The sequence below is a fragment of the Myxine glutinosa genome, chromosome 1 (assembly GCF_964187855.1).
Source record: "Myxine glutinosa chromosome 1, kmMyxGlut1.1, whole genome shotgun sequence".
In the NCBI taxonomy this organism is placed as follows: domain Eukaryota; kingdom Metazoa; phylum Chordata; class Myxini; order Myxiniformes; family Myxinidae; genus Myxine; species Myxine glutinosa.
This window is the reverse complement of record NC_136261.1, coordinates 262593676-262618225: the sequence shown is the minus strand read 5'-3', so window position 1 is coordinate 262618225 and position 24550 is coordinate 262593676.

Here is a 24550-nt window from a genome sequence, read left to right as displayed (position 1 = left end):
AAGTTGGCAGGATGGCCTGGACTGGAGGTACGCACACTTGACTCTAAACTGTCCAGCCTGGGTTTGAATCCCGACCCAGCTATAACCTGTCATGTCGGTGTTTCACAGGCAGGGTGATTCATCAATGTGTGTACCGCTAAACTGGGCGCCCCGTTTGCGTCCCATTAGTTGTTGGATGTTAAGGATCTCACCGTGTCTTCCACAAAGAGAAGGCGAGCTATCGCCGGCACTCTGAACAAGTTGTGGCCTGGCATGCTCTTCTCCTCTGCCGTTATATACGTCCTCCTCGGCATCTTTTTCCAGAAGAGCCCTGTCTCGTCACAGTTGAAGATTTGCTGGGGGATGTATCCTTCGGCTTCTATCAGTTCGGCAAAAGTTATAATAAAATCTTCAGCTGCCTTCACATCCGAGCTTGCTGCCTCACCATGCCTGATGACGGAGTGAATGCCGGTCCTCTTCTTAAAATTATCAAACCATCCCCGACTGGCTTTGAATGACTCTCCCGATGCCTCGTCCGTTGATGTTCCCGCCGTCTGCTGCACCAAATCCCCGTAAATGTCTCGTGCCTTCTCACAGATGATGCTCTCGGTCACGGTATCTCCTGCGAGCTGCTTCTCCGTCAACCACACAAACAACAACTTCTCCATCTCTTCATGGATAGAGGTCCGGAACTTTGAAATAATCGTAACGCCCTTGGCTGGCGTTATAGCCTTTATCGACTCCTTCTGCTTCAAAATCGTACATATCGTAGAAGTACTACGATCGTACTGCCTCACCAAGTCGACAACACGCACACCTCACTCATGTTTTTCGACGATTGCGTGTTTTATATCCAAGCACATCATCCTCTTCTTCTTCTCAGCACTGCCCTTGGCACTCAATTTCTTAGGACCCATGGTTAAAACTAAAATTTTTCCAAAATAACCAAAATGCGAAAACAAAGCAGCAGCGATATACGGCAGAGATGCTTGCACGGCAAGATAACCACGTGACCTGAACGCTCGTTGGGCCACCTCGAGGCGGGTGGCGTAAGCTCGTAACTCAGATCTCGGCTCGCATCACAAAGCAAAAAACCGACCGAGCGACGGCTCGTATCTTGGAAAACTCGTAAGTTGGTGCACTCGTAAGTCAAGGTTTCACTGTATATATATATATATATATATATATATATATATATATATATATATATATATATATATATATATGTATATGTATGTATATATATATATATATATATATATATATATATATATATATATATATATATATATATATATATATGTATGTATATATATATATATATATATATATATATATATATATATATATATATATGTATATATATATATATATGTATATATATATATATGTATGTATATATATATATATATATATATATATATATATATATATATATATATATATGTATATATATATATATATGTATATATATATATATATGTATATATATATATATATATATGTATATATATATATATATATATATATATATATATATATATATATATATATATATATATGTATATATATATATTTATGTATATATATATATATATATATATATATACATATATATATATATATATATATATATATATATATATATATATATATATATATATATATATATATATATATATATATACATACAGTGGAACCTTGACTTACGAGTTTAATTCGTTATGTGACCGAGCTCGTAACTCAATTTGCTCGTTTCTCAAATCAAATTTCCCCATTAAAATGCATTGAAATGCTATTAATCCGTTCCAGCCTGCCAAAAACCACACCAATTTTTTTAAAAATATACAGTATATATAAAAATATCTCGCGCTTTATATTTCACCTGTATGCAGCATACAAGTTGGCAGGATGGCCTGGACTGGAGGTACGCACACTTGACTCTAAAGTCTAAACTGTCCAGCCTGGGTTTGAATCCCGACCCAGCTATAACCTGTCATGTCGGTGTTTCACAGGCAGGGTGATTCATCAATGTGTGTACCGCTAAACTGGGCGCCCCGTTTGCGTCCCATTAGTTGTTGGATGTTAAGGATCTCACCGTGTTTTCCACAAAGAGAAGGCGAGCTATCGCCGGCACTCTGAACAAGTTGTGGCCTGGCATGCTCTTCTCCTCTGCCGTTATATACGTCCTCCTCGGCATCTTTTTCCAGAAGAGCCCTGTCTCGTCACAGTTGAAGATTTGCTGGGGGATGTATCGTTCGGCTTCTATCAGTTCGGCAAAAGTTATAATAAAATCTTCAGCTGCCTTCACATCCGCCTCACCAAGTCGACAACACGCACACCTCGCTCATGTTTTTCGACGATTGCGTGTTTTATATCCAAGCACATCATCCTCTTCTTCTTCTCAGTACTGCCCTTGGCACTCAATTTCTTAGGACCCGTGGTTAAAACTAAGAAATTTTCCAAAATAACCAAAATGCGAAAACAAAACAGCAGCGATATACGGCAGAAATGCTTGCACGGCAAGATAACCACGTGACCGGAACCCACCTGGTGGGGGGTGGCGTAAGCTCCAAAATAACCAAAATGCGAAAACAAAACAGCAGCGATATACGGCAGAGATACTGTACTTGCACGGCAAGATAACCACGTGACCGGAACCCACCTGGTGGGGGGTGGCGTAAGCTCCAAAATAACCAAAATGCGAAAACAAAACAGCAGCGATATACGGCAGAGATACTGTACTTGCACGGCAAGATAACCACGTGACCGGAACCCACCTGGTGGGGGGTGGCGTAAGCTCCAAAATAACCAAAATGCGAAAACAAAACAGCAGCGATATACGGCAGAGATACTGTACTTGCACGGCAAGATAACCACGTGACCGGAACCCACCTGGTGGGGGGTGGCGTAAGCTCCAAAATAACCAAAATGCGAAAACAAAACAGCAGCGATATACGGCAGAGATACTTGCATGGCAAGATAACCACGTGACCGGAACCCACCTGGTGGGGGGTGGCGTAAGCTCCAAAATAACCAAAATGCGGAAAACAAAACAGCAGCGATATACGGCAGAGATACTTGCACGGCAAGATAACCACGTGACTGGAACCCACCTGTTGGCGGGTGGCGTAAGCTCATAACTCGGATCTCGGCTCGCATCTCAAAGCAATAAACCGCCCGAGTGACGGCTCATATCTCGGAAAACTCGTAAGTTGGTGCACTCGTAAGTCAAGGTTCCACTGTATATATATATATATATATATATATATATATATATATATATATATATATATATATATATATATATATATATATATATATTGTTGCGGTTTTGAAATAAAGGTTAATTTCCCCTCTTAGTTAGTTACACCACAACATGTAGCCTCGCTTAATTTAAGTTATTTCTTAGTAAATGTAAGCGTAGTCCTTTCCTGTGTTAGTTTTGCGTTGAGTAGGCCAGTGAAAATTAGGTGTCCTTATGGCGCTTTGGTTTGGTATTGGCACTGAAATACCACGCGGCAGGCCTGAACAAGTCGACCTTGGCCAAAGGAAGGCGGGGCAGGAGGAGTAGGAGCCATCGGTAAGCATGAGCCACCAATCAAGGCTCGAGGGGAGTGGCTGACCACTGCGGCAAGAGGCGGGGTTTGGAACATTCGAGTCGGGCCAGGGTGGGGCCATATAACCCTGCCCCGAGCCCCCCCACCTGAGAAGATGACAAAATACGGCAAATGAGAGGGAGTTGAGTTCTGAGTTCAATTTCGAGAGGAGACGCAGATGAGTTGAGAACGTGCATCAGCATTGCTTCGTATTGAATTGTGACGCCTATGAACTGAATTACCCCGTTGTACATGAACTTTGCACTGCTCCCCGTGCTCCACGCAGTATTAATCGCGCGCTGTAAAGAACGACCTGCGCCGGGCCACAGACACGCGATTTCCCTCCTGCCTGCCTTTGCCGGGATGCGTGCCATGACCGCCAGAGGGCCACGCCGGGTGAGCTGTCCCGGAGCGACCGAAGCAGGCGCGTTTGGCGCACGAACATCCTTCCTCCATCTCCCCGTGTATGTGAGTGGGCCCATTGTCTGGGGTTAAGTATAAGACTGACTAAGTTCTGCCCTGTGTCCCTTTCCTTCTACCAATTCCTGTACATCGTGTAAATAAATCTTGTTCTTTCTTCTGATTTGACCGTCCTGTCTTTTCCATCATTGGCTTTGCATGGTACGAATAAGATCACTCTAATCGGGTTCAAATAGTGAAGTAACAGCACGAGTCCCATGATACGCATTCCGCTCGGGCGTACTCAATCAAGCGTGGCTCGTGCGAGGCTCGATCCCCGCTTCCGTTGCGGCGTGGGTACCAAAGGTACATGTAAATCTGTGCCGAAACCCTTTTCCACGTTTGCCCGGAAGTGGCGACTCGGTCTCGCGGTTTCGAAGACCCAGGGCAAAAAAGGGGTTTAATCTCCCCTTTGTAACGGGAACGGGCTTCGAAGATCCCCAACAATTTGGTGTCAGTGGAGTGGGATTTGAACCCTAAATAATTTTTTGGTCGAATTGGCTCCAAATTACGAGCGAACGAAATTTAGTTCTTTTAAAATCCAAATTGTATTCATACCATGGCTGGCCAAGGCGGTCAAACGCCGGTGGGGGTAAATGAAGAGGAAGAATTGATGACCCAGGACCCACAGGAGGAGTTGGTAGACGAAGGGAAAATCGATGAGGGTGCGGTAGCTGGGGAAGGAAATGGCGGCGCCTCGCATGTGGCGGCAGAAGCCGAGTCCGCGATGCCTGGGTACATGCGATTATTTATGGTCCAAATAATGGCAAAAATAGACACCCAAAGGGACGACATGGATAAAATGAAGGGTGAATTGAAGGAGAAAATGGCCACCCAAGAGAATAAATTGAAAGAAATGGGGGACAAATCCACCAGGGACATGAAAGAAATGAGAGACGAAGCAAGGTGTAACATGGTAGGATTGGAAAACAAAATGAGTGGTCACATGAAAAAGGCGGGGGAGGACATTGGGCGCAGGTTGAGCGAGGAAGTAGCAGTGGTACGCGACGAGGTGAAGCAGTGTGGGGAACGTGTGGGGAGCTAAGTAGAGCAGAGGACAGCCAAGTTGCCCGGGGCAATGGGAGTCGCGACACGAGGTGTAGAACAGCCGACGATCGGCGAATTGGACAAAGAAATTTCGGGGGCGCCGGCGAGGGTTGAGTTGGAAAAGAAAATTGCGGGGGCGCCGACGATTGTTGAGGAAAAAGAAATAATTGGGGCCTAAGAGATGGTATTAACGGGGAGCAAATCGCGGGAGAAAGAAATGGATCCGCACAAAGTCTGTATTTGCACCGTGATGCCGGGCTTGCTAACCCAATGGAAAGTTTGCAGGTTCTGCCGGGGAAGGAGGTCCCCGAGGTGAGTTGCGAAAATGGCGCGAATGTGTTTGGCACAAACGGGTTCTCGGTGCGCTTGGGACAGAGGCGAGACCCAGGCGTTCACGGTTGGTCCATTGTGCGATGTATGAGTGAGGGTGTAACAATTTGCGAAGGACCCATTGTGCGGTGTACGAGGGCGACTGGTACGGAGTGTGAGAGAGAGCCCGTACCCGAGTGCGTGGAGCGCGAGTGCGTTGCGGAATGTGTATGAGGAGAGTGCGTGGAGGAAAAGTGTGCACCAGAAGGCACACCGGGCTGTGTGTGAGAAAAGTGTGTGCCAGGGTGTGTGGTGATTGAGTGTGCAAAGGAGGAGTGCACACCCGAGGGTGTGGAAAAAGAGTGTGCGATGGCCGAGTGTGCGAGGGCCGAGTGCATACTGAAGTGTGTGAAAGGTGTGAGTGTGCCTGGGGGGGTGTGCACTAGAGGGTGCAATAACAGAGCATGAGGGAGAATGCACACGAGACTGTGTGCAGGAAGAGTGTGTAACGGAGTGTGTGGAATGTGTGGCGGCACCTGGATGGGCGAGTGCGGAGTGGGCCGTGAGGTGTGAGGACGCGGCTCAAGCATCGACACCGACCGGGGTAGTGTTTAACGGGACGGGTAGCAGACGTGAGCCCCTGGTGAGTTGTGTGCAGCAGGGACCGGCGGGGATTGGTGCCGCGTCTGTCTCACAAGGACCGATGCGCATGATTCGTACCGGCCCCCGCAATGTATGGTTGGTGCTGTGCCGTGGCGGAAAAGGCGATCGGCGAGGTTCAAGGGGAGGTAGGAGATTTCGGAGCAGTGCACCCTGTCGGGTGCGGTGTTCCGACCGTGGCCGGTTGGGTCACCATGCGTGGGACCGCAAGGCCCCGCGAAGGGATGGAGCACTTCGGCCCATCCATACCTCCCCCCTTGGATCGAAAATGCCGGACGGACATCCCATACAGGAGACCAACCACCCGCATGGATCGCTCGGCCCTTCGAGGCCGAGCCATGACAATGTATTTCCACACGGAGAGGCTCAAGGGTAGCGGACTGATGAGAGTAGTGTACCCCACGTGGGGGAATGGTGTTGCCACCATTCCTCACACGCCGGGGCCCATGAGCATTAGTTTAGGGGGGTGGCAGTGATCGGCACACAGGGGTGCCAGCAATGGTTACCTCCATGGGGCACCGAAGCTAGCCGAGGGAGGGCTAGGATAATGATAGGGATTTAGAAGACCTTAGGGACAAGAATTAAGTAGTGACACTTGTACTGTAGAGGGGACGTAGGTAGCTTAGATGGATGTTACTAAAGGGAGTGCATAGTGCAAAGGGACGACGGGGAAGCACGAGTTTTAGGGGAAGTAGTTAGATAGATGATGCTGTGTGTGTGGAAAATAAAAGGAATTGTGTTTGAGGTGTGTGAGCACAAATGGTGTGCAAGATATTTGGTGTGTGGAAGTAATTGGTGTGGAATAAAAGGTGTGGAATGCATGGTGCGAAGGAGTGAATGTGGGGAGGTGGAACCCATTCGCGAAAGCCCGGGGTGGGTAGTGTAAAGCCAGGTAGAGGGTGTCGTGAAAATCATCCACACACACGACTTGTCCCGTAGGTTGGTTTAATATCATTTAGATCTGTGGTAACATCCTGTAAAATACATTCATGCAATAGACATCAGAATCGGGGTATTACATGGGAAAGACCGATAACAATAGGCAAAGCAAGCAAGTCCAGCATATAGGTGCATACATACCATTCAAGACTACAGGACTATATGTCACAGTAAATGTCGTAGGAGTGGCCTTGCGTCGCGGTTGTCCCGGGTCTTATAGACGCCCCTTTAGTGGGATAAGCGAGCACTCCCGGGTTCACCTTCACCTTCAGTATAATTTCACTACATTCTCCCCGCCGTTAAAACTATACTGCCGCTAGGCAGGTCGCAAGCATGCGTCAGCAATAATCGATTGGGGTACGTCATTCCACGTCAGTCGGTCCACCCGTAGCGGTCGGGGCGGCGAACTACCCTGCCAGCTCGTGTCCGGAGACTACCGGGTATGGTGTCCCCAAGCCCGAAGTCCCCCGCGTCGGAATAGCCGCCGGAGGTAGGTGTCGGAGGGGGCACCCCAGAGCCATCAGGCAAGGGCGTAGGCGACGAAGGAAGCGTCGGCAGTAGTTCCATAGAGGAAGCTCGGTAGAGTCCATAGACTCGTAGATTGGTTCGTCGATATCCCTGTCGTCGACCCCACAAGGGGCGAGATGGCGTACAGAGACAGTAGACTCGAGTCCATCTGCCGTTATCACACGAGCATGCTCGGGATTAGCCTGGAGTACCCGCACCTTATCAACAAAGGGGTCGTACTTGCTAGTGCGAACCGCTCCTTTGAGATAGGCCAGCCCCGGCTCAGCGAGCCAGTTGGGTAAAGATTGGATACTACCCGAGCTTCTAGGGTGGTGGAACAGTCTTTTGTGAGGAGTCTGGTTGGTGGCTGTACATAGGAGAGCCCGGATCGAGTTTAGAGCCGCAGGTAGCTACCACGCCCATTTATCGAGGCCCCGGCCGAGGGTCCTGAGGCTTAGCATGACGGCCCGCCATATAATCCCATTAAAGCGTTCGATCTGCCCATTCGCCTGGGGCCGGTACGGGGTGGTGTAACTCGAAGCGACATTATTTTGGAGCAAGTATCCCCTCACCTCCTGAGACAGGAACACCGCACCCCGATCGGTATGCACGTAGGCCGGATACCCAAACATAGAAAACAAATTTTGCAGGCACCCTATAACCGTGGCAGCCATCATATCCCTGCATGTATAAGCAAAGGGGAATCGCGAATACTCATCAACGATAGTGAGCAGGTAACGAGAGTTACTCGACACCGGCAGCGGCCCTTTGAAATCCATCGCCAATCTCTCCCACGGTCTAGTAGCCCTAACCAGCGTCCCCATAGGAGGGTTGTAAAAACGCGGTTTGAGTTCCGCACAGATAGTGCAGTCACGGCAGATCCGGCGGATGTCCTCAATCGAGTACGGCAGATTACCACTGCGCACAAAATGCGCGAAACGCGCCACCCCGGGATGACACATAGTGCCGTGCAAAGCGCGCAGTCCCTCCAAAGTTACGATCCCCGCGCAAGTGGCCGGCCTCGATAAGGCGTCGGCGACCAGGTTATCCTTCCCCGGGTGGTATTTGATGGTGTAGCAGAAGTCGGCGAGTTCGATACGCCAGCGAGTGATTTTCTCATTCTTAATGCGTTGAGCATGTAAGGTGTCGTACATGAACGCAATGCTTTGTTGGTCCGTGACGATTTGTAAACATCGCCCGAGTAAGTACGGCCGCCATCGCCGAATTGATTTGACGATCGCGTACGCTTCCTTTTCGACAGATGAATGCCTCCGCTAAGCGGAGGTGAGAGTCCGCGAAAAGAAAGCCACAGGGCGCCCCCCTTGGGAGAGAGTCGCCGCTATCGCATGATCCGAGGCATCACTTTCCAAGACGAAAGATGCACTCCCGTCAATCGTCGCTACAGCGGCGCCAGCGATGTCGGCCTTAAGGCCCCCGAAGGCCGCCATGGCGGCCAGGCCCATGGGGAACGTGTCGCAGGCCACAAGGGGGCGGAGCTTCGCGGATAAATTTTGCACCCACTTTGAATAGTGGGTGAACAGCCCAAGAGCGCGTTTCAGCGAAGCCCGATCGCTAGGCGGAGCCATATCGAGCAAAGGTCGCAGATGCTCCTTATCCGGAGAGACAGAGCCATGGGTCACGGTGTACCCCAGAAGATCTATCGTGCGTAGAGAGTAACGACACTTAGCCTCATTCATGGTTAGGCGATATTTCTGCGCGACCTCAAGGAAGCGCTTCAGCTTAGCGTCGTGATGCCCCTGGTCATACCCACAAACCGTAAGATTGTCCAGATAGACAAAGACATCTGTCAAGTTCTCCTTCGTAACGAGGTCATCCATAGCCCTCTGAAAACATGCGACCCCGTTTGTCACCCCAAAAGGGAGTCGAGTGAACTGGTACAACCGTTGACCTGATTCAAAGGCTGTATAGATGCGATCAGCCCTAGAGATGGGGACCTGATGATACCCACTACGCAGATCGAGAATGCTGTAAACGGAGTACAGGGCCACCTGACGTACCAGTGCATCCATCCCCAGCAAGGGGTAGGCATCCAGCTGTGTAAAACGATTAATCGTCTGTGAGTAGTCGATTACCATGCGCCGGCGATGGGCCTCACTTCGCACCACTAAGACTTGGGCCCGCCACGGCGACCGACTGGGTTCTATAATACCGTCCTTTAAGAGCTGGGCCATTTCTTCCGCAATGAATTGCGCATCTGCGCGGCAGTAGCGCCGTGATTTTACGGCTACAGGAGTACAATCAGTGGTCATGTTGGGGAACAGCGAGAGAGGCTCCACGTCCATCTTAGCGAGTGCGCACACAGCAAGCATGTCCGGCCCACCGAAGTCCATTTCCAAACGTCCATGTCGCTTAAGGAAATCGTGTCCTAACAGAACGTCAGCACATAACGCAGGTAATACCATGAGATGCACGTCTGGGGACATGCGTCCCTTTATCACAAGTTTCAATCGACATTCCCCTTTTGTGCTCAGCCGAAGTCCTTGGGAGGCCATGAAGATCCGTCGTGTAGTCCCGAGAACCGGCCACCCATGTTGACGCACTAGTCGTTGATCGATAAATCTATCCGTAGACCCCGTGTCGATTAAGGCTTGCGCAAAAACGCCCTCGACTTTGAGCAGAATGATGGCCTGAGCAAGGCCGGAAGGTCCGGCAGGTATTGTGCCGTCCGGGCGAGAAGATCGCGCCGCGCGAGTGGATCCCACACCGGCTGCAGTTTTCCGGTCGTTCGGGCAGCCCGTGGAGGACCCCCGTAACAAGGGCATAGTTGGCCGCGCTGGAGCAGGAGCATGTAATTCGTAAATGCCGCTGTCAGAGGACGTTCCCACACTGGCTGCAGTTTTCCGGTCGTTCGGGCAGCCTGTGGAGGACCCTCGTGACAAGCGCATAGTTAGCCGTGCTGGAGCAAGTGCGTGTAATTCGTAAGAGCCGCCGTCAGAGGGCGCTCGAGTCACGCGTAGAGGATCACTGCCATTCACCGTTTCATGAGCTGGAGCAATAGCATGTAATTCGTAAAAGCCGCCGTCGGATGGCGTTCGAGTCACGTGCAGCGTTCGCTGCAAATCCAGAGGAGTTTTCAAAGCAGTACCTTGTTGCTTGTTTGAGGTGGGCGTTCGGACGCCAGCCAAGGCCGATCGCTCCGCGGCCGGTTGTGGTCACGCCAGTTGTTTGGGCGGCCCGATGTCCCCCACCAAGGAAGAGCGTGCAGCCAGAGGCCCACGAGGAGGGGATACGCTCATCAAGGCCGGGCGTGGCACTCCGCTCGGTGCCCGGTCCGTTGGCTCAGCGATAAGCCCATTCAAGGTCGCACGGGCTCGCGTGCCTCACGCGGACCTCTTGCAGACCTTCGCAAAATGGCCCTTGGTGGAGCACAGATGGCATATTGCCTCCCGAGCCGGGCACTCTAACCTGGGATGCTGCCGGTTGCCACAAAAATAACACTTCGCGTATCGTTCTGGCCGTGGCCGGGCAGCGGTAGCAGCAGTCAGGCCGGAATCCGAGTCCGCCTCAGGAGCAGCCAGGGACTTGGCCGTAGGCCAGTCCGCTCCCGTATCCTCGGTCGGTCGCGCGAGTTGAGAAGTCCCCGCCACGACTCCTGGGTGGTCATAAGCGGTAGATTGTTCACGGGCATCCGTAAAGACGTGAGCCAACCGTAGGGCCTCCGTGAACGTCAGGTCAGCGGTCTCCAGGAGCCTGAGCCTCAAGCCCACAGAGCTGACCCCAGAGACTAAAGAATCTCGGAGAAGGTCATCCTGAACTTGCTCGTGAGTCCGCACCTCCTGTGCGCCGTCCGCAAGGATGTGTCGCAGCTCCTGTGCGTAGCGATCGATCGACTCCGTTGGTTGTTGTCGCCGCTGAGAGAGCTGGTGCCGGTTGTAAACCGGGCTCCGTGTCCTTACGTATATTCGCTTTAGCTCAGCCAGAGCAGTAGCGTACGTCGCAAATCGTTGGATGCACCTGTAGACGCGGTGGTTAACCTTCGACTGTAGCACGGACAGTTTCACCCCGGCAGTGGGCTCAGTTTCCTGAGCTGCGAAATAGTTCTCCAGCGTTTTGAGCCAGTGAGTGAACTCCGACCCCGACTCCTCGGCTTGTGAGTCGGCGTCGAGGATCGGTACAACGATCATCTTGTGTCCTGCCATTTCGTAGATCTTAAATGATATGAAATGTCGTGAAAATCATCCACACACACGACTTGTCCCGTAGGTTGGTTTAATATCATTTAGATCTGTGGTAACATCCTGTAAAATACATTCATGCAATAGAAATCAGAATCGGGGTATTACATGGGAAAGACCGATAACAATAGGCAAAGCAAGCAAGTCCAGCATATAGGTGCGTACATCCCATTCAAGACTACAGGACTATATGTCACAGTAAATGTCGCAGCAGTGGCCTTGCGTTGCGGTTGTCCCGGGGCTTATAGACGCCCCTTTAGTGGGATAAGCGAGCACTCCCGGGTTCACCTTCACCTTCAGTATAATTTCACTACAGAGGGTATAGGCAAAATTTGTATGGATATTGACACCTATGGTGCGGGTAGTGGAAACGAAGTGTTTTGTTGGGTGCATGAGTCAGTGACATGGCTGGGCGTGTGGCTTGATTGGTGCATATGGATATTGGGGCACTCCACCACTGGTAGTTTGTCGGCCAGGTGAGGCCGCAGGTAGGCTCTGGGAGCCGGTTAGTTGTATTGTTGAGTGAGGCCCGAGGATCCCAGGAGGGGACCCGGGTTGACCGATGCCAAGGTGGGCACAGAGGGTGTAAGAGCCAGAGGAGGGCCTTTCCCGGTTAGGTAGTCGCAGGAACAGGTAAGCTTGGGTGGCGGCTTCAGTGGCGGAGGTGCGCAGGTAGGTAGACCTGCTGGTAGGGCCACACGACCCAGCCCCGATATTGTGCAAGGGCACAGAGAGAAAATTTGCGGGAGTGAGACCCAAATTTCAAAGGGCACCACAGAGTGGGCAATGGGAATTCGGGTTCTTAGAACCACATAGTTTAAAGAGGTCGATTGGCAGGGTACCACCCCGGGTAGGTGAAAAGTAAATGTCATTAGAGCAGTTACGATGTAAGAAATCCCTTCGCACCATCCACAGCCAGTCACCAAGGAGGATGGAGCTCCACACCAAGGCTCTGTGAACTGTTTGAGTAGTGAGACGCATCATGACGTAATGTGACATTGTGTTTGTTCCATCCCTTCCTTCCTGGGAGGGATTTGGAGACGAATTCGGAGATAGAGGGGGATATGGTAGATAAGACGTAGAGACGGATTGTGAATACAAGGGGGGCTAGGGTAGTGTAGCCGACGGTGGCGGGTACGGACGGTTAGGGATGAGCCTGCGCTGCTCACTCTTCCACATCCCTCACACCACATTACCTTGTTTTTCTGTGTGCCACTGTGTGCTTTCCACTTTGCTTGTTGTGCCTTGTCTCTCCCCCCCACTCCAGGACCATTTTTGAGGCCGAACTGTGCAGCACCGTCGATCTGTGCAGCATCCCTTCTGCACCTTGCTACATCTGTGCAGCCGACATGTGCAGCAACTTGCTGCCATATCCCTTTGCTGCACCTTTGTTGCACCTGTGCAGCCAACCTGTGCAGCACTTTGCTGCCAAACTCTTTGCTGCACCTTGTTACACTCACACTTATGGAACACAAGCTTTGTGGCATTGCACCTCTGCTGTGCAGCATTTTGCTGCAAAATCATCTTGCACTTCGGACCACTTGTTTGAGTGGCATTCATGCCACGCAGTCGGACCATGTCAGATTGGCCCTGCTGGCAAAATAAAAGCATTTTTGTGTATTTTATTATTGTGTGCTAGGCATAAGAAGATGTGCAAGTGTAGATGACCCTGAAGTTTAAAATGGCCTGTATGCCGGTCAAGGGGCCAGCCAGTTTGATATATGCACACAGAAGAAGCAAGAAGCATGATGCAAGAAGCAAGCAGCAAGTGTCACATTGATGAGTGTGTTTTTGCTGTGTTTGCTCTCCCCTCCAATCTTCTCTTCCAAAAAGAACAGGTCCTGGGTCATAGCATTGTAAATAAAGTTAAGTTCTGTGCTTGTAAATATAAGAATGCTGCCCACCGGCTATGTGTTTAGTTTGAAAATTCCAGAAATACTCGGGTAGCTGTGGGCGTGAAACTGTGAGGTAGCTGCTCAACGCAATAGGAGGGACATATCTAGTGCTAAAACTGTCGCACACACGGGTCAGAGTAAATGTTAGCGGGAACCACACCTATGTGTCACATTTAAAAGTAAGGTTAATTTTGCATGTCACTCTCTACCGGTCATTCCATTGGTGGATTCGACTCGGGGACGAGTCTGATGAAGGAGGGGTGTAGTGTTGCGGTTTTGAAGTAAAGGTTAATTTCCCCTCTTAGTTAGTTACACCACAACATGTAGCCTCGCTTAAGTTCAGTTATTTCTTAGTAAATGTAAGCGTAGTCCTTTCCTGTGTTAGTTTTGTGTTGAGTAGGCCAGTGAAAATTAGGTGTCCTTATGGCGCTTCGGTTTAGTATTGGTGCTGAAATACCACCCGGCAGCCTGAACAAGTTGACCGAGGCCGAAGGAAGGCGGGGCAGGAGGAGTAGGAGCCATCGGTAAGCACAAGCCGCCAATCAAGGCTCGAGGGGAGTGGCTTACCACTGCGGCAAGAGGCGGGGTTTGGAACATTCGAGTCGGGCCAGGGCAGGGCCATATAACCCTGCCCCGAGCCCCCCACCTGAGAAGGTGAGAGAATACGGCAGATGAGACAGAGTTGAGTTCTGAGTTCTGAGTTCAAGTTCGAGAGGAGACGGAGATGAGTTGAGAACGCATGTTAGCATTGCCTCATATTGAATCGTGTCGCCTATGAACTGAATTACCCCGTTGTACACGAAATTTGCCCTGCTCCCCGCGCTCTGCACAGTATTAACCGTGCACTGTAAAGAACGACCCGCGCCGGGCCACAGACGCGCAATTTCCCTCCTGCCTGCCTTCGCCAGGATACGTGCCGTGACCGCCAGAGGGCCACGCCGGGTGAGCTGTCCCGGAGCGACCGAAGCAGGCGCGTTTGGTGCGCGAATATCCTTCCTCCATCTCCCCATGTATGTGAGTGTGCCCATTGTCTGGGTTTAAGTATAAGACTGACTGAGTTCTGCCCTGTGTCCCTTTCCTTCTACCAATTCCTGTACATAGTGTAAATAAATCTTGTTCTTTCTTCTGATTTGACCGTCCTGTCTTTTCCATCATTGGCTTCGCATGGTACGAATAAAATCGCTCTAATCGGGTTCCAATGGAAAAGTAACAGCACGAGTCCCGTGATACGCATTCCGCTCGGGCGTACTCAATCAAGCGTGGCTCGTGCGAGGCTCGATCCCCGCTTCCGTTGCAGCGTGGGTACCAAAGGTGCGTGTGAATCAGTCCCGAAACCCTTTTCCACATTTGCCCAGAAGTGGCGACTCGGTCTTGCGGTTTCGAAGACCCAGGGCGAAAAAGGGGTTTAAACTCCCCTTTGTAACGGGAACGGGCTTCGAAGATCCGCAACAATATATATATATATAATTATATATATATATATATATATATATATATATATATATATATATATATATATATATATATATATATATATAAATATATATATATATATATATATATATATACAGGGGGCTGCAAAAGTAGGTATACAGTAAGGACTATACCAGTATTACCAGTATTATAATAGTGGTGCTAGGATTCATTTAATACTAGAATTCATTTAATTCATTAAAATCATTATTACCATTTTTAATATTATTATTTTCGTAATTTTTTCTATAATACATCTATTATTTGCAGGTGAAGTGGAAATTTAACGATGGCTGGTAATTCAACGGACGAGGAGCGCAAATGGATTTTGAAACAGTACTGGAAGATAGAGAATAGTGAACGTGTGCGAGAGCAGTGGCGAGAAACATTTGCATCGCCTCCACCAACGAGGCTCACGATTTACCGGATACGTGGCAAATTTGAGAGGACGGGGTCTATCCACAACTCGCCGAAGAGTGGTCGACCAGTCACCATGACAATGCCAGAGAATGCAATGCAAGTCGCCCTGGCATTTACCCAGAGCCCTCAGAAATCGAAAAACAGGGCGTCATCTGAATTGGGTACTGAACGCAGATCATTGGGTCGTTTGATGCACCGTGCAGGACTGAAAATGTACGTACCACGATTGATACATGGTTTATTAGAGGATGACTCGGATCGGCATTTACAATTTTGCGAAGCCATCCTGAATGAGGAACGAGAGGGTGACAGCATTCTGCGCAAAATCGTGTGGTCCGATGAAGCAAACTTTAAGCTATCGGGTGCCGTTAATCGGCACAATTGTGTGTACTACGCAACTGAAAACCCTAAAGTCACGATTGAGCAACAGCTCAATCAACCTGGGGTGACAGTGTGGGCTGGCCTGTCCTGCAAAGGTGTCATTGGACCTATCATTCTGCACAGGACTGTCGATCAACACGTGTATCTGAACATGCTGACGGATACAATCATACCACAGGTACGCGAACAACAGCAGCAGGACGACTTCAACTTTCAGCAGGATGGGGCGCCACCGCACTTCGCACTCACTGTGCGTGCGCTACTTGACAAAGAATTTCCCAACAGGTGGATTGGACGTCGGGGAGCCGTTGACTGGCCACCACGTTCACCGGATCTCACCCCAATGGACTTCTTTTTCTGGGGATGTGTAAAAGACAGGGTTTTCGCACGCAAGCCACGTTCTGTTGATGCCATGATTCAGTTCATACGGGAGGCTTGCCAGGAAATTGATGCTGATAAAGACCTTTGTGCCAGAGTGTGCATGGGTGTCCACACTCGACTAGTGGAGTGTGTGAATGCCGGGGGCAAACAGTTTGAACATTTGAGGGATTAATATGTTTATTATTGATATGTTTATTATTGATATGTTATTATTGATATGCTTGTATAATCAATAAAATACGTTTTGTGCGCACGTTTTGTTTTTCATTACTGTATACCTACTTTTGCAGCCCCATGTATATATACATAGTCACATGAAAAAGTAAGTATACCCCATGTAAAGTTTTTACTTTTTCAGCATATTTCAACATACAGCTATTTGATCTTCATTTCAACAATATTGATAGATAAAGGTGATATAATATAACAAATATCATGAAACATTTACATTTTGTAGTCCATTGTATAATTTAAATAAACATAAATGCAAATTTCACATGTGGAAAAAGTAAGTACACCCCTACATTTATCACTACTTCAAATACCTAAAATTAGAATCAGGTACACCAGCTCAGGTGCAAATGATTAGAACATCGTCAGAGAGGATCTTGGAGGAACCTGTCTTATTTAAACCTCAGACATTTAGTTTGGTTTGCTCTTTGTTGTTGAAGTGTGTGGCATCACCATGCCTCGATCAAAAGAGTCTCTGAGGCCTTCAGAAAGAAGGTTATAGATGCCTATGAGTCTGGGAAGGGATTTTAAAAGATCTCCAAACAATTTGAAATCAATCATTCGACCGTCCGGAAGATCATCTGCAAGTGGAGAAGATTCCAAACAACTGCCAACTTGTTCAGGCCAGGCCGCCCCAACAAGTTCAGCCTGAGAGCAGACCGCAAGATGCTGAAATAAGTCTCTAAGAACTACAGAATGTCATCACGGGACCTACAGGTAGCTCTTGCCACTGTTGATGTCAAAGTGCATGAGTCTACCATTAGAAAGAGGCTGCACAAATTTGATCTGCATGGGAGGTGTGCCAGGACCTTTGCTGTCCAGAAAGAACATCAGGGCAAGACTAAAGTTTGCCAATGAACACCGATGCAAAGGCAAGCACTAATGGAACAATGTGCCCTGGACAGATGAGTTAAAGGTAGAGCTTTTTGGCCACAGTACCAGAAGACGTGTTTGGCGAAAACCAAAGACAGCATTTGACCACAAGAACCTGATACCAACTGTAAAACATGGTGGTGGAAATATTATGGTTTGGGGCAGCTTTGCTGCATCAGGGCCTGGGCAGCTCACCATCATATAATCCACTATGAATTCTTCATTGTACCAGAGGGTGCTTGAGGATAATGTGAGGCCATCTGTCGGAAAGTTGAAGCTCAACCGAAAGTGGACCTTGCAACATGACAATGACCCTAAACATACCAGTAAATCCACCAAGGAATGGCTGAAAAGAAAGAAATGGAGGGTTCTGGAATGGCCAAGTCAAAGCCCGGATCTAAATCCCATCGAGATGTTGTGGGGGGATTTGAAACGAGCTGTGCACGCAAGAAACCCCTCAAACATCGCACAGCTGAAAGAATTCTGCATGGAGGAATGGGCAAAAATTTCTCCCAGTCGATGTCAGAGACTGGTAGACAGTTATAAGAAACGCCTACTTGAGGTTGTTTCTGCCAAAGGGGGCAATACCACCTATTAGAGCCAAGGGTGTGCTTACTTTTTCCACATGCAAAATTTGCATTTATGTTTATTTAAATTATACAATGGACTACAAAATGTAAATGTTTCATGATATTTGTTGTATTATATCACCTTTATCTATCAATATTGTTGAAATGAAGATCAAATAGCTGTATGTTGAAATATGTTGAAAAAGTCAAAACTTTACATGGGGTGTACTTACTTTTTCACGTGACTGTATATATGTATGTATCCTGGGATATTGATCGGCTATCTCCGTGCTGTGAGTCTGTTCAAGCAGAACTAACTGGGGCTACCCAACAACAAAGACTTCATCACAATACTGTGCTGTACTGGTACTTGCAGGAGAAAGCCTTATTATTGATGGTGTTACTTATTTGATTTTGTTTTACTCAATTTTTCTTATTTTTCTATTAAATGCCTTGTTTTTTAAAATTTATTAATGACTTTTGGACTTAAATTATGGGGGGGGGGGGGGGTGAGGGCTGGAACGTATCTCTTTGACTTACATGTTAAAAGCTTTTCGCAATTTTGCCATTCGTGGAGGTTTACAGGAACGTAACCCATGCGGATGGTGAGTTTATCTATATATATATATATATCAACTTCCGTTGAACTTGGGGACGACTAAGAAGACCTTTGTTGGTCGAAAGCTTGTCAAATTAAAGATCGACGTCCTGAAGCTACGTCCGCGTCTGATTGAATCTTCCGATTATATATACTAGGGCATGCCCGTACTATATATATATCTAAAATTATATCCCCCCCCTCTATTTACATGAAATGGTTTGGTCCAAAGTGAACGGCTTGCGAGTACGGTGACAATCCCCCCCCTCTATTTACATGAAATGGTTTGGTCCAAAGCGAACGGCTTGCGAGTACGGTGACAATCCCCCCCCTCTATTTACATGAAATGGTTTGGTCCAAAGCGAACGGCTTGCGGAGTTTGGTAAAGAAATCGCCATAGCGTGCACAAACGCGCAGGAAAGCGAAAGAATCGCAAAGTAGTTTTAATTAGTTTTAAAACATAGTTTAACGCCAACATAGTTTGCCAACGTGAAATAAATGAATACGCTCTCAAATGTGCCGTCCGAGGCAGAGTCTGTTCGCCACGTTCGGCACACGTGATAGCTCGCTGCTCTCTGATTGGTTGAATCGTTTTTTGGACATAGCTCGGTAACTACTTCTCCGATTAATATGAAACCTTGAAAAGGCACATCCTCGGGTCCCCAGCAATATACCTGGCAAGTTTCAAGTATATTGGACCCGTGGTTGTCGAGAAACAGCGGTCACAGACATACAGACATACAGAGATTACTGGAATTATAGATACTAGGGCATGATGCCCGTACTATATATATATCTAAAATTATATCCCCCCCTCTATTTATATGAAATGGTTTGGTTCATTCGCAAAGCCAAAGCGAACGGCTTGCAAGTACGGTGACAATCCCCCCCCCCCCCCTCTATTTACATGAAATGGTTTGGTCCATTCGCAAAGCCAAAGCGAACGGCTTGCGAGTACGGTGACAATCCCCCCCCCCCCCCCCCCCTCTATTTACATGAAATGGTTTGGTCCAAAGCGAACGGCTTGCGGAGTTTGGTAAAGAAATCGCCATAGCTCGGTAACTACTTCTCCGATTAATATGAAACCTTGAAAAGGCACATCCTCAGGTCCCCAGCAATATACCTGGCAAGTTTCAAGTATATCGGACCCGTGGTTGTCGAGAAACAGCGGTCACAGACAAACAAACACACAGACACACAGACACACAGACACACAGACACACACACACACACACACAGAGATTACTGGAATTATAGATAGATATATATATATATATATATATATATATATATATATATACACACACACACACACACACACATCTTCCAACCACATCTCAAAAAAATATTTTGATGGAGGAGGACAATTATCAAAAAGATTATATTTCCTCTTGCAATAAGTAATAAATGGAAGTCCTCACTTTTATTTTATATACATGAGTGGAATTTCTATGAACACTAAATTGTTGACTTTTCATAGCTGTACCCTCAAATGTGGTAAAATAAACAAATAAACCATAATGAAAAAAATACTGATATCACTCCCAAACATTGGCATGAGAAAAACATCGAGGCTATTTGCATTTATAGGGAAAATCTCGTAGTTCAGACTTCCAAAGATATGATATCTATAAAAGGACCGAAGATAGACTTACCATTTAATGTGTACCAGGCAGAATACTATCAGGAAGGACCTGGTTCCCATTTTGTGTAAAATTTTTAAGAGGGACAGTGACATGGACAGGCAATTTATTTGTTCATATGATTAAACAACCATGACACTTAACACCTCTCCCCCCCTCCTCCGCAAATTTTGCTTGAACACCGATGTATTATCCTGTAATGATATTTTATTTATATATATATACAGACTTGGCATTTAATATGGAATATTTTTTTTGTGGGGGTGAACTTACTTTTCAAGATGTCTTAGAACCAAAAGTTCATTGGAATTATGTTGAAATTATTCTAGATTTTGTTAATGTGACCTTTAAAAGAAACAAAAACCACATTTGACATTTCGAAACAAATAAATTGATCCTTGAAAGTGATGTAAACTGATATCGAACTCAATTCATGGACAGTACCGTGTTAAACTTCTGTACGTTTTCCAGAAGTATCTCTTTATTTTGCACATTAGCCAAAAATTTTTTTAACAAAAACAAAAGTTAAATTACGCCTGGGATTATGGACAGTAAAATTACAGTTCAGTACTTCGTGTAACCCCCACGAGCATTCAGGAGAGCACGTACACGTTGAGGCATGCTGTTCACGAGATTTGCCAAGGCTTGGACAGGAATCGCTTGCCATGCAGTGACAATAGCCTGCTGCAATTCACGCACAGAGGTCGGCTGCTGGTCCAAGTGGTCGATTTGACGCGTTAATTCTGCCCACAAGTTCTCTATCGGATTCATATCCGGGGACATGGCAGGCCACTCCATATGCTCTACACCACGGTCAGCAAGAAAGTGTTGGATCATGCGAGCACGATGAGGCCGTGCATTGTCATCTTGGAAGACAAAGTTTCCTCGAAAGGCTGCACGAGCAAATGGAAGCAATGTTTCTTCCAGAATGGCCCTGTACTTGAACTGGTTCAGGTTTCCATTCAGAACAACCAGGTCAGTTTTGCCCCCTGCATGAAAAGCAGCCCAAACGGTCACCCCACCACCTCCAGCTTGGACTCTTGGCACTATACAATCTTTGTTGTAGGCTTCATGCACTTGTCTGCACACTCGGATGCGGCCATCTTGATGATAGACCAGAAATCTAGACTCGTCACTGAAGATAATGTGATTCCAGTGTCCTGGCTGCCATTGACGGTGCTCTCTGGCCCACTGCAATCGGCGCTGGCGGTGTTGTCTGGTCAGGCGTGGCTTTCTCAGGGGACGCCTGGCACAATAGCCTGCTTGAACCAGTCGTTGGTTGACTAGCCTTCTGGATACAGGCACATTTGTCAGTTGCTGCCACTCAGCCCAAAGCCGATTAGCTGACTTGGTACGGCCATTGCGGACTAACCGGTGCCGCTGGCGATCATCCCTCCTTGTGGTTCTGCGGGGACGTCCTGGCCTCGGTATTGGAGTAGGGACACCCCTCTGAGCATTTCGTTTCAGGATCTTTGACACCTGACCTTGAGTGATGCCATACTGCCGAGCAATAGCACGCTGTTTCATGCCGTAATTTCCTAAAGCCACCACTCCATGACAAACAGCATTGTCGAGTTGACGGCCATCTCCAGAGGAAGCGGCAATAACTTTTGGAGACGTGGAGCAGTTGTTTTCCACTAATACAGAACGCAACAACCCTTGTATACCCGACTGTGAAGCCAATCATCAAATGCGCCTGTCCGTACATTTTGCCACGCCACCTGTGATATAATCCTGTTGTTGACTTCTTGCTGTGACAGACAATCAGTGACATGGTTCTTTTAACAAATAAATCACCAAAGTGTAAAAGAAACTCACCAGATTGATATACTGAGCTAAGAAAGTAAACCCAAGTCAAGAAAAAAAAAATATTCCATATTAAATGCCAAGTCTGTATATATATATATATATATATATATATATATATATATATATATATATATATATATATATATATATATATATATATATATATATATATATATATATGACAGAGAGACAGAGACCAGACAAAATATTTTAAAATGCAGAGCTTCTCCAGACGATATAGATTATTTTTAAATGCAAAATTTATCACCCTATTTTATTGCTGTGCAGAGCTGCATGCATGTGATGTATTTTTATGAATGCCTTAGAATGAAGGATGTAAATTAAATCCTAGGCGTTTTTCCCATCGCTTTGCTGATGAATTTAATGAAAGACAACATGTTGTACTTCACAAACATTCTGCTCTATTCATTCTACAGATTATTCCTAAAAGACCTGGCCAACTTTGGTTGTTAATATATTTCATATCACAAATGATACAACAATACCATTCGTTTTATATGATATAGAAACTCAAAGTTTTCTTTATTTTCAGGCCTGGTCGTTTAATGTAAAAGAAAATGGCGACTCCACAGAAGAAACCTCAGTGCGTCGAATGGTTGGTTCCTCGAGACGAGATCTGAAACGCAAATTCAGCATAATTTCTGTACAAGGTATGGAAAAAATCCGCTATTGCAGACTTGTATCAGACAGTGGTACAAGAGGTTGAAGGAGACTGGAACTTGTCAGAAACAGAAAAGTACCGGTCGAACAAGCACAAGTTCAGCAGATTTTGAACGAGTGTGTGAATGATTTCAATAGAGTCCCAAAAAATCAATCCGACGCGCCTCCAGAGAACTGGGACGACCACCCACCACTGTAGACAGGATTTTGTATAAAAGACAAGTTTTATACCATAAGGTGCATATTCTGCAGGAACCCGAACCAAATAACGAACCCAAGTGCAAGGTGTTTGCCTTGGAAATGCCCAGTCGCATATAAGATGACGAAGATTACCTGAAAAAGGTCATGTTCACACACGAAACTTGTTTTCATGTATCAGGGAAGGTCAACCAGCACAATATGAGGATCTCAGGCTCTGAAAACCACCACGTGGTCATTGAACACATACGCGACAATCCAAAGGTCAATGTGTGTTGTGGCCTTCTCAATGACCGCTTGGTGGGTTTGTTTTTCTTTGCGGAGGATACAGTGACCTCAACTATTTACATGAACATGTTGCAAGGATTCACCTTCCAACAAATTGAAGACCTGCAACACAATATCATTTTTCAACAGGACAGCTCTCCCCTTTATTGGACCTTAGTCGTTTGAGCCGTCCTGAATGAAAAATTTCCAGGTCGCTGGAGTGCCTGAGAGGGACCAACCGCCTGGTCCCTTACGATCACCAGACATAACCTCCCTTGATTTTTTTATATGGGGGTTTGTCAAAGATGTTGTCTACGACACCAAGGTGGCAAACCTGCAGGATCTTCGTTCTCGGATCACAGCTGCATGCGCACTGGTGGACGCAAACATGCTGAGTCAAATATAGCAAGAACTCGTTTACCGACTTGATGTCCTGCACACGATAAACGGAGCTCACATTGAAGGGTATTGATGGTGTCCACAAAACTTTATTTATTTATCAAATAAACCAAAGGATATTATTATATCATTTGTGGTTCTAAATATGTTAACAACCAATGTTTTCCTGGTCTTTTTGGAAGACCCTGTATAATTTGCCCAAGGTCATCTTCCATCTGCTTGGAAATCAGCTAACATCACTAAAATCTAAACCAGGTGATCAGCGGAAAAAAAACAGCTAAAAATCAGGTGATCAAGGGGACCATCTACCATCTGCTTGGAAATCAGCTAAAATCACCTTCATCAACCATCTTTGCTGCTTATACAGTGCATTCAGAAAGTATTCAGACCCCTTCACTTTTTCACATTTTATTATGTTGCAGCTTTATGCTGAAATCGTTTGAATTCATTTTTTCCCTCATCAATCTATACTCAATACCCCATAATGACAAAGAGAAAACAGGATTTTAGAAAGTTTTGTAGATTTATTAAAATGAAAAAACTGAAATATCACATTCACATAAGTATTCATACCCTTTGCTATGACACTTGAAATTTAGCTCAGGTGCATCCCATTTCTCTTGATCATCTTTGAGATGTTTCTGCACCTTGATTGGAGTCCACCTGTGGTAAATTCAATTGATTGAACATGATTTGGAAAGGCACACACCTGTCTATATAAGGTCTCGCAGCTGACGATGCATATCGGAGCAAAAACCAAGCCATGAGGTCGAAGGAACTGCCTGCAGAGCTCAGCGACAGGTTTGTGTCGAGGCACAGATCTGGGGAAGCCCACAAAAAAATCTCAGCGGCATTGAAGGTTCCCAAGAGCACAGTGGCCTCCATAATTCTTAAATGGAAGAAGTTTGGAACAACCAGGACTCTTCCTCGAGCTGGCCGCCCGGCGAAACTGAGCAATCGGGGGAGAAGGGCCTTGGTAAGAGAGGTGACCAAGAACCCGGTGGTCACTATGGCTGAGCTCCAGAGATCCTGTATGG